This window comes from Myxocyprinus asiaticus, chromosome 35 (assembly GCF_019703515.2).
Source record: "Myxocyprinus asiaticus isolate MX2 ecotype Aquarium Trade chromosome 35, UBuf_Myxa_2, whole genome shotgun sequence".
In the NCBI taxonomy this organism is placed as follows: domain Eukaryota; kingdom Metazoa; phylum Chordata; class Actinopteri; order Cypriniformes; family Catostomidae; genus Myxocyprinus; species Myxocyprinus asiaticus.
In genome coordinates this window covers 41868098-41879089 of record NC_059378.1, presented here as the reverse complement: position 1 = coordinate 41879089, position 10992 = coordinate 41868098, and the positions used below count along the sequence as shown (strand labels likewise).

At 37.5% G+C, this 10992-nt stretch overlaps 1 pseudogene; it reads left to right on the top strand.

Annotated features, from left to right (window-relative positions):
* Positions 1-833: 833 nt before the first annotated feature.
* On the top strand, positions 834-1756 carry LOC127426411 (myeloid-associated differentiation marker-like protein 2; annotated as a pseudogene).
* Positions 1757-10992: the final 9236 nt, after the last annotated feature.

Here is a 10992-nt window from a genome sequence, read left to right as displayed (position 1 = left end):
AAACAAAACTATTACAGTTCTCACCAGTTAATATTCCTTAAAAGTATAATTGTAGCAAAGTTTAAGCGGAGCTCACTTTCTCGCATAGCATCACGTGACTCCAAGGAAACTAACTCTAACTTCCTGCGGTCAAGTGTTGGTAGATCTGTTGATCTAGACAGATTCTGTCATAATAAACCAACAGAATCAGACTTGATGGTTAAGAAAGTATTAAAATTCATCGAGACATTGTTTTCAAGGCCAACCGATTGGAGTCAGCAAACAAGTACAACAAGCAATTAAGGAAATTAACAAGGAATTAATTATTAAAAAATAACTCAGCTTACTGTGGTCAAGTCAAATGTTGGTGATCTAGATATTTTCTGTCAAAACAAACCAAAGGAATCACACTTGATGATTAAGGAAGGACTCAAGTTCATGAGACTTTGAGAATGCTTCCAACTGGAGTCCACAAACCACAAGCAATTAAGGAAATCAACAAGTAATCAATGTTTCAAAGCTAAATTGGAAACTGTTTTTGTCAAGTGTTAGTAGACTTATTGATCTAGATATATTTTGTCTAATTAAACCAACAGAATCACACTTGATGATTAAGAAAGGACTCAAGTTCTTCAAGACTTTTTGAATCAATGTTTTCTCAGTCATCTGATTGGAGTCAAGAAAACAGGTACTACAAACAATTGAGTAAATTAAAAACAAAGCTAAATATTAACCTCCTGTTGTCAAGTGTTGGTAGACCTGTTGCTTTAGATATATTTTGTCAAAATAAAGACTTGACGATTAAGGAATTCCAAGACTTTTCGAACATGAACTCAGTTTGGAAGCGTCATGGCATGAACAGATCTAGTGGCCAGTATTTAAACATGGCGACGGTGCTGTCTCCAATAGGTGCCGCCTGTTTGAGTCAGCTGACCCTGTGCTGTTCCATCATCTCATTGACGATCCACAACGCCAGCTACAGCGCCACCTACGGGACTTTCTGTATGACCCTCTGGAGCTCCTGCTTTGCCATTACAGCGTCCAATTTAGTGTTGGATACAACACGTTTTCACACGTGTCTTCCTGTGTCCTGGGAGAACCTGACTGTGGCCTTTGCAGCTCTAGCTGCCCTCCTGACCCTCACAGCCTCTGTAGTCCATCCAGTGTACTTCATACGCCTGGAATGCCCTTATAATAACTGTGAGAAAGAAACTTTTGGATCACTGTGACAGTCTGCTCTTGGGCGGCGAACGTTGCATATGGAGTGGAAGTCTTTATGTCACGTGCCAAACTGGGCTGCGTCATGGGCTACATGGCGACGCCCTCCGGGATCTTGAAGATTGTGCAGAGCTTCGTGGGATGGGTCATTTTTGGAATACACACCAACATAAGTGATTTTTCAAGCCACATCATGACCATCTTCTGCATGGTGGTGTTCGCGGTCTGCTTTGTCATTACGGTGCTTGTAGTGGTGTTGACTGTCTCTGGCTGTACTGCTGTTCTGTGGGTGCCATTCAACCAGTTTGTGGTGGTTTACACATTCACTGCAGTGCTGCTATACCTCAGTGCGGCTGTGGTTTGGCCCGTCTTCTGCTTCGACAAGAAGTACGGAACACCTTTCTGCTCGCAGGGCTGCCCTCGGGGCCAGTGCTCATGGGACGTGAAGCTCGCTGTGACAGTTCTGTGCATTGTCAACCTTGCACTTTACATTGCTGATTTGTCTATTCAAAGAGAACACAGTGTTCTCGAGTGTAGGGTGAACATTGTTCATTTATGAACATACTTATTAAACAAAATCTCTGCTGACAGATAATCCACTGAGACATGAGGCAGCACTCGCTAAAAGTTACTGTGGTGGTACCATGCTTCAGTGATGGGATCAGATGGTAATTCCATAGAAATTGATATATAAAACAGTACTCTTTGAATAACGTGTTCATATACTGTACCATGGTATCTGCATAGTACTCCAAGGTGTGCCTGTAAAGAAATTGCCCTGGTCATATTTAACCCCAAATCAATAAAAGAAATATGAAATAATTTTTGCATATAACACTGAAGGATATTTAGGACCACTAATATATATATATATATATATATATATATATATATATATATATATATATATATATATATATATATATATATATATATATATATATTATTTTATTTATTTTTATTTTTTATTTTTTTGCAGTGTAACTTTATTTTAACCCTCCTATGGTTTTGAAAAATGGCACCTCCCTTTGGTATTTGTGGTCATTTTTGACCGGAAGGTTTAGATGTGTAACACTTTTTTTATGATGATAATGATACCATTCCTTCTTCCCTGAAAACAATACAATTTTGATCTTATTTACATGTACATTTCTGAATTTTACCATTAATTTGCATATACAAATAAGGCCCTGTCATGGCCAGCCCAATCTCCAGACCTGAACCCCATTGAAAACCTCTGGAATGTGATCAAGAGGAAGATGGATGTTCACAAGCCATCAAACAAAGCCGAGCTGCTTGAATTTTTGCGGCAGGAGTGGCATAAAGTCACCCAACAGCAATGTGAAAGACTGGTAGAGAGCATGCCAAGATGCATGAAAGCTGTGATTGAAAATCAGGGTTATTCCACTAAATATTGATTTCTGAACTCTTCTTAAGTTAAACATTGTGTTTATAAATGAATATGAACTAGTTTTCTTTGCATTATTGGAGGTCTGAAAACACTGCATCTTTTGTGTTATTTTGACCAGTTGTCATTTTCTGCAAATAAATGCTCTAAATGACAATATTTTTATGTGGAATTTGGGAGAAATGTTGTCAGTACTTTATAGAATAAAACAAACATGTTCATTTTACTCAAACACATACCTATAAACAGTAAATCCAGAGAAACTGATCATTTTGCAGTGGTCTCTTCATTTTTTCCAGAGCTGTATATTTAGACATTATAAAACTATTATTTGTCAAAGTTTATCACTTTAAAATTGATTTGAAGTGTCAGTTTTTGCTGTTAATGTCATTATGCTGCAATCAAACCTGACCATGGTGTTACAAAGAGAAGACACAGAATAAGCATTTTTCTACCAATAATTTCAAACATAAAAATTTTATAATTCAAAGTAAATGCATAATAATGTCAAGGAAATGAACATCAAGAAACAGAAATGAACTGCAAAACTCTGAAATTCAATTAGAGTATTAAACAGAAGAATCAGAGTAAACATTTTACAATTTCAAACTTTCTATAGTCAAATTTATTTTGCAAGCATGTGTGTCAGATTGCTGTCATAAGCTGAAAAACAACAGATGACTTGTAATTCTAACAATGACCACCAAATGGCTGTAGAGCTCCATTTATTGATGCCCTGGTTCTGTGTGTGTGTGTGTGTCTGTGTGTGTGTGTGTGTATGTGTATGTATTGTGAGTGTGTTCTCGTCTCGCCCCTTCATTTCTGAGTGTGTATGTTTAGCATTGTGAATGATTTATTTATTTATTATTATTTTTTTGACAAATGTAAAAAAAAAAAAAAAAAAGCTCTGTGTTATAGTCTCACCAGTTCATTTGTGTGTGTGTGTGTGTGTGTGTGTGTGTGTGTGTGTGTGTGTGTGTGTGTGTATGAGTGGGTGTGTATGTTTTGCCCTGAGGATGTTTTAGAGTCTCACCCTGTAATTTCTGTCTGTTTTTTCTGCATTGTGGCTGATTTATTGATTGTATTTGACAGATTAAAAAATTGCTCTGTTTTTTGGTCTTTCCCATTCATTTTCAATGGTCGGTCAATTTTGACCACAAATACCAAAGATGTCGCTTTTTATTTTTTTATTTTTTTATGACTACTTAGACTTAGACGAATCAAGCCCAGTTCTTATTTGTATGTTCAGATGGCAAATGGGGGAAAGTCACCAAGTCTTGTACTGCTCAGATAAAGGAAACCATTTTTATTAAATGAGGAAAATTTATTTCAGCCAAAAATGACTAAATACCATAGGAGGGTTAAGGAAACTTTTTAGCACATTTTCATGGTCACCATCATGATATGATCTTCACACATCCAGTCTGAGACCATGAATCAGGTTCAGTTAAACTCAGATGTGTCCAGACTAAAGCTGCAGGAACTTCTGTCAGTCAGCAGATTCTCATCTCCTGCAAGACGTGAGATTCAAGACAGCTGATTCAGCACATCACCTCTTACATCTGCACATTCTTCATTCACACCTTCAATCACTCGAATCCGAATAATTCAAACTGCCATTTGTCATCTGGACACACCGATTAATATCCTCTATCTTCACGTCTGTCATGAGCAGATTTCTATGCTCAGTTTACTGCAGTGATTTGTCTAAGTTACACTTCGTTATGTTTTGTTTAGCTGTGGATGATACGGAAACAATATTTCATGAACAAAAACAGTGCCTTTTGTATTGTTATGAAATGAAACAATAAAAGATGTTTGTCTTAAGCCTTTCTAGGAATCTCTGATAAATCTGGTCAAACATCGATGGGTGAATCTCATGAAATCTGTCAAGAACACATCCAGGTCATATTTCACCCCTAAATAAAAAGAAAGAAGAAATCATATTTTGTATAAAGAAAAGGAAGCCTGTTTTTAGGACCATTAAGATAGTTGTGACATTATTTTTATGACAATCACATTTAACAACCCTAAATTATCATAGCTGTGTGTGTGTATGTGTGTGTGTGTGTGTGTGTGTGTGTGTGTGTGTGTGTGTACTTAGCTATAGTTTAGGGACACATTTTTACCCATAAGTGTGCTAAAATGGACAAAACCTCCCTTCCCGTCCTCATTTAGAAAATCAGTCTATACATAAATTAAATAATGATTTTTAAAATTCTAATAATGCAAATAAATAAATAAATAAATATTAGGTTTAGGGTTAGTTTATAGTAATTATAGTTAGCTTTATATAAAAACAATAGAAGTCTTTGCTATGTCCCCACTTAGGTAGCTGAACAAACGTGTGTGTGTGTGTGAGTGAGAGTGTGTGTGTGAGTGTGTGTGTGTGTGTGAGTGTGTGTGTGTGTGAGAGAGAGAGTGTGTGTGTGTGTGTGTGTGTGTGTGTGTGTGAGTGAGAGTGTGTGTGTGTGTGTGTGAGAGAGAGAGAGAGAGAGAGAGTAAGAGTGGGAGTGTGTGTGTGTGTGTGTGTGTGTGTGTGTGTGAGTGAGAGTGTGAGTGTGTGTGTGTATGTGTGTGTGAATGAGAGTGTGAGTGTGTGTGTGTGAGAGTGAGAGTGTGAGTGTGTGTGTGTGTGTGTGTGTGTGTGTGTGTGTGTGTGTGAGAGAGAGAGAGAGTAAGAGTGTGAGTGTGTGTGTGTGTGTGTGTGTGTGTGTGTGTGTGTGCGTTAGAGAGAGTGAGAGAGTGTGTGTGTGAGTGAGAGTGTGTGTGTGTGTGTGTGAGTGTGTGTGTGTGTGTGTGTGTGTGTGTGTGTGTATGTGTGTGAGAGAGAGAGAGAGAGATTGTGAGTGTGTGTGTGTGTGTGTGAAGTACACTCTCTTCTAAAGGTGTTTACTGATAACTGCATTACTGCTGACTCTGATGTAGATAATCACACATGTTGATTTTCTGCTTCACTCGCTCTCTCTCTCTCTCTTTCTCTCTCCCCCCTCTCTCTTACGTTCTCACTTCATTCTCAGGATGCTATCACAGATGGTGGGGATGTTCAGCTGACTTCTATTATATTTATATATGAGCTCATTATGTTTTCTACACCTTCACCCAGCCCCCATGAGGAAAATGCCTTCATAAACATACTAAATAATGCAGAAATGATTGTGCGAGGGTTACTTTTGGGGGTATAAAATTACTAGCATAACTAGCTCAGTATAAAAACAGTAGAAGTCAGTGGAAAGTGTTTTTGTGTGTAACTTCCACAGGGTCTTTCAATCGCCTTCAGAATCAGTAGATCCAAACGCCACTGGGATTTCCTTCTGTGTATCGTCTGACCAGAATGTAGATCATGTTATGGTCGCTGCCTACATCTTCACAGCGGGTAAACATCACTGTCTGAGTGAGATGAGCAGTGACAGCTGTCAATCATCAGTCAGAGAAGCTCGCTGCTGCAGGGTGCTGCGCTTTAGTGCGAAAGAACCTTCCTGTCATGTGAGATCAGTCAAAGATGAACAGAGAGGAAATGCTGAAACCTGTCAGAGATTACAGGGTTTAAACATGGTGTTACTACAGCAACCATAGGTTAACTCAGGTGTTTGTAGTAAAACTATAGAGACCACAAAATGAACCATGCATTGTTTTAGTGACGTAACCAAAGATCAAAAGTTTCTAGGTGGCTTGAAGTAAATTTAGGGGCCCATGCACCCAAGGTTTAAAGGTGCTGTAAGCAATTTTAGCCGTTCTAGAATTTCCACAAACTGTCCAGTTGAGCTGTTGGGTTAGCCACGCCCCCTCTTTCCAAAATCCGCCCTCCAAAGATCCCAGATGAGCTTTATTGACACCAACATCGAGTAGAAACGGTTGTTAAAAACAACAGCAGCACAATAGCGCCCTCAACTGACAACGTTATGAACATCATGTCATAAATATGGCATTAAGCCTCAATAATTCACTACAACTACAATACTATGAGAACGTGCAAAATGATTGACAGGCAGAAAGCTTCATTGTCCACTTTTTTCACATTTTTGTTTGCTGTTTACAGAGTGTAGAGCTGTCACAGAGACAGGTGAGATATCTCACGACACTTATTTTATTAACATCTTTCAGAGGGGAGTAAAACATTTTGCATACGTTTCCATGAAAAAATCACTTTCAGCACCTTTAACTATGGTAACACAAACATTGGCAGCAGAACCATAACATAGTATATACAATGGTAATATGGTAATAGGCTACTACAAAAACCATATGAGGTTACAACTGTATTATTAGATCAAGTGTCATAAGTGGACTCTGATGTCTGCTTTGTTATGATGAATTCATGCAGATTTTTGACATGCCAGTCAAGATGAATGAATCAGTATTAATTAAAAACTCATTAGGCACTCATCTGTGGATGAATTAGAGGTGTTGTTGATCTAAAACCATGTGAATATGTGCTGATTTTAATAAACACTTGTGGTTCCTCTCTGCACAGGTTCATTTGTATTCGCCATGCACTGTTTAACCGTTTGATTACAGACATCAGAAGACTTTCACATCTTTAAATGAGACCCTCATATCACCTGTAAGAAAAACACACACGCACACGAGTGGTATGCGAATGTCAGTAGATTCACGGCACCGCTGGCCCTGATGGTTCTTTTGTGTTGGAGCGGTTAATCCGGCAGCCAGTTCGCAGTAATTTCAGAACTCACCGAGAGATACGAGCTGAATACAGACACACGTGAAACACCTTGTGTGGGCCTCCCGCTCTCTCTCACTCTCTCTCTCTCTCTTCCCTCTCTCTCTCTCTCTCTCTCTCTCTTCCCTCTCTCTCTCTTCCCTCTCTCTCTCTCCCCTCTCTCTCTCTCTCTCTCTCTCTCTCTCTCTTCCCTCTCTCTCTCTCTCTCTCTCTCCCCCTCTCTCTCTCTCTCTCTCTCTTCCCTCTCTCTCTCTCTCTCTTCCCTCTCTCTCTCTCTCTCTTCCCTCTCTCTCTCTCCCCCTCTCTCTCTCTCTCTTCCCTCTCTCTCACTCTCTCTCTCCTCTCTCTCTCTCTCTCTCTTCCCTCTCTCTCTCTCTCTCTCTCTTCCCTCTCTCTCTCTCTCTCTTCCCTCTCTCTCTCTCTCCCCCCTCTCTCTCTCTTCCCTCTCTCTCTCTCTCTCTCCCCTCTCTCTCTCTCTCTTCCCTCTCTCTCTCTCTCTCCCCCTCTCTCTCTCTCTCTTCCCTCTCTCTCTCTCTCTCTCTCTCTCCCCTCTCTCTCTCTCTCTTCCCTCTCTCTCTCTCTCTCTCTCTCCCCCTCTCTCAGTCTAATGTTTAGTTTAAAGAAGATTTATTAGCATGACAAATACAGTATTTGAACTTTTGTATTGCCAACACTTAGCTGTATATACTGAAGGTAAAACAGTGCAAACACAAATACATCAATGATTACAACGTAGACTACACTCAAATAAATATTTATGCCTATTTTTAATAGGGTGATATCAGCTAAAGTGGCCCATTTTAGCAAGCAAATCTTTTAAACAGCAGCAGCACTGCACCAGTTTTAAGCACGAGACTGCTTTGGTGGGTTTTCCCATTTACAAAGACTGACTATAGTGTGAGCAAATAGCATTGGAGTGCAGGCTATGAAGGAGCACATCATTGGTTTGAACCACTGAACGAATACACTCCATTCCCCCATTTGATTCGTGAACAAGTGAGGATTAGAGTCTGTTGACTGACTGAAGGAGAGGAGCATGTCATTTTATTGAGTTTAGTAATCTTGTTTAACAAGGCCAGAAAAGGGCTGGATGAGTTAAGAGTAAACATGAGTAATTACAATGATATCAAGATGTAATTAAAACTTTTTAATTAATTATTTTTCAAGATTTTTAAGTTGTAAAATTATTGATTTAGTTCTACAATTTTGTTAATAATTCTGAATGAATATTAGCTTGCTATCTTGAATGATGTAAACACAGTTTAGAGTGTAATACATTAAATGTGCACATCTTATGGTTACATTAGGGGCTGACCCCCAACGATTAAAATCCTAGAATTGCCCCTGTTCTATAGAAATACAAATATATAATAGATGATAATAATAAATAGAATAAAGAATAGAAATTTAGAAAATTCAGCACAAATTATTTGGACACACACACTCAAATCTCACACTCTCAATATTATTATTTATTTTATTTTTTATTTTTTTTCAAAATAACCTCCTTTATTGGCATGTTTGTTTTGCATATAATATTGTCAAGACATCCATACACATGCAAAGAATAGTGATATAAAGATGAATAAAATAATACATAAAAATAGAAATATGGTGTCAGTAGATTTAAAGGGATAGTTCATCCAAAGAGGAAAATTGTGTCATCTATTACTCACCCTCATGTCATTTCAAATCCGCATGACTTTATTTCTCTTCCATGGAGCACAAAATGATAAGTTAGACAGAATGTTTTGCATCTTTTTTTTTCATACAATGAAAGTGAATGGTGACTGAGTCCCAACGATCTCCAGTGGCTTCAACTTCCATTATCATTTCTATTTTGTGACAAATTCCCCCAGAAGTGATGATTCTGTTCTCTTAAACACATGGGATGAAATCTACAGAGTCCCTAAGAGGACAGGGTGGGAATTTTTTTTTTCTTTTTTTTTTTTTTTTGCCTTCCCAATAAATTTACCGTGGTTTTACTAAAATAACCATATTTTATAGTAAAACCATAGTACTAATACAGGTAAACTATGGTAATTAAAAGAATAATTTTTTGGGTTATTTCTATTTTACTACAAATATACATTAACATTAGTAAATGCATTAGGTTTTATTAACTAACAATAAACTAAATATTTTTTACAGTATTTATTAATCATTGTTAATAAAACATAAAAATGTTCATTGTTAATGTGAGTTTATCATAGTATAATAACTAATATTAACATATACAACTTTTGATTTTAAAAATCAAATGTTGAAATTAACATGAATCAAGATTAATAAATGCTGTAAAAGTATTATTCTTTGTTAGTTCATGTTAACTAATGTACCCTTATTTTAAAGTGTTACCACAATGTTACTATAGTAAAACCATAGTTAAACTATTGTATTTGCATAGTAAAAACTTGATACCCATAAAATTATGATTTTTATAACCATAGTTTTTGTTTTCCTGTATCACTATGATTTCACAACGAATATCATGGTTAAAATATGGTTATTTTAGTAAAACGATGGTAAACCTTTTGCGGGGGTATGCAAAACTTGTCCTCTAAGGGGCTCCATAGAAACTGCTGCTTATTCATAAATATATATATATATATATACTGTATATTTAATTCAGATTTTGTGCATAAATTAAATTTAAATGGAAAATAACTTGGATGGATACTAAGAAAGTCATACAGGTTTTGAACAACATGACAGTGAGTAAATGTTGACAGAATTTTCATTTTTGGGTGAACTATCCCTTTAAAAAATAAAAATATGATGACACAATAGATAATGAACTTTCAGCAAGATAAATGGACATTAAAATAACTTGTACAGACAATGCATGTACTGGTGTGTGTCTCTCTCTGTCTCTGTGGTTTTCTAAATGAGCCCCTTAAGAAAACGCGTCAGTCGGTGGATTTGGAGTCCCTCTCGACATGCCGCCCGTCTCTGTCTAATCACACTGACAGAAATTGTCATCCACGCTTCGCCTGAATTCTTTTTTCGACACAACTGATTCGTGTATTTGAGTAATTTTAATAAATCTGAAGGGATTTGTGGGAGAAAGCGAATGAGTGTCGTTACGCTCCAGCAGGCACACATTCACAAACACGCCGTGGGACTTTAATTAACTTATTTAAAGAGGCAGAAGGGTCAGTTTGGTTCACTCGAAGTTTCTGTCAAGAAATAGGAATGGTGAGACACCTGTGATGTCATTGGCAGACAGACAGTAAAAGTGTCCATCCTGACAGTGTCTGTCTCTCTCCTCTTTATGCTGTATATATAGCACACTGGCATGAACACTATTCCACAGACAGAATTCCTCCCTCACTTCAACACAAGCACACTAACTGGAAAAGGCCTAACTTCATGTCACTCCAAACCTGTTTGAATTTTTCTCATGTAGAACACAAAAAAGTGAATTTTTGAAGACAATTCTGTCCACTCTTTTCCACACAAAAGAAGTGAGCAAGATCCAAAATGACAAAAGTATCATAAAGCAGTCCATATGACTTGTGTGCACACTCAAATGCTTTGTGTGTTGTTATTGACAGCAAAAGTGGCATGTTGACGGCATTTGATGCCATTGACACCAAACAATGTTCCTCGTGCAAAGCTATCATAAGGCTTCAGAAGACATGGAATACAGCGCAAAAATTATATCAGAATCAGAATTAACTTTATTGCCAATTATGCTTACACA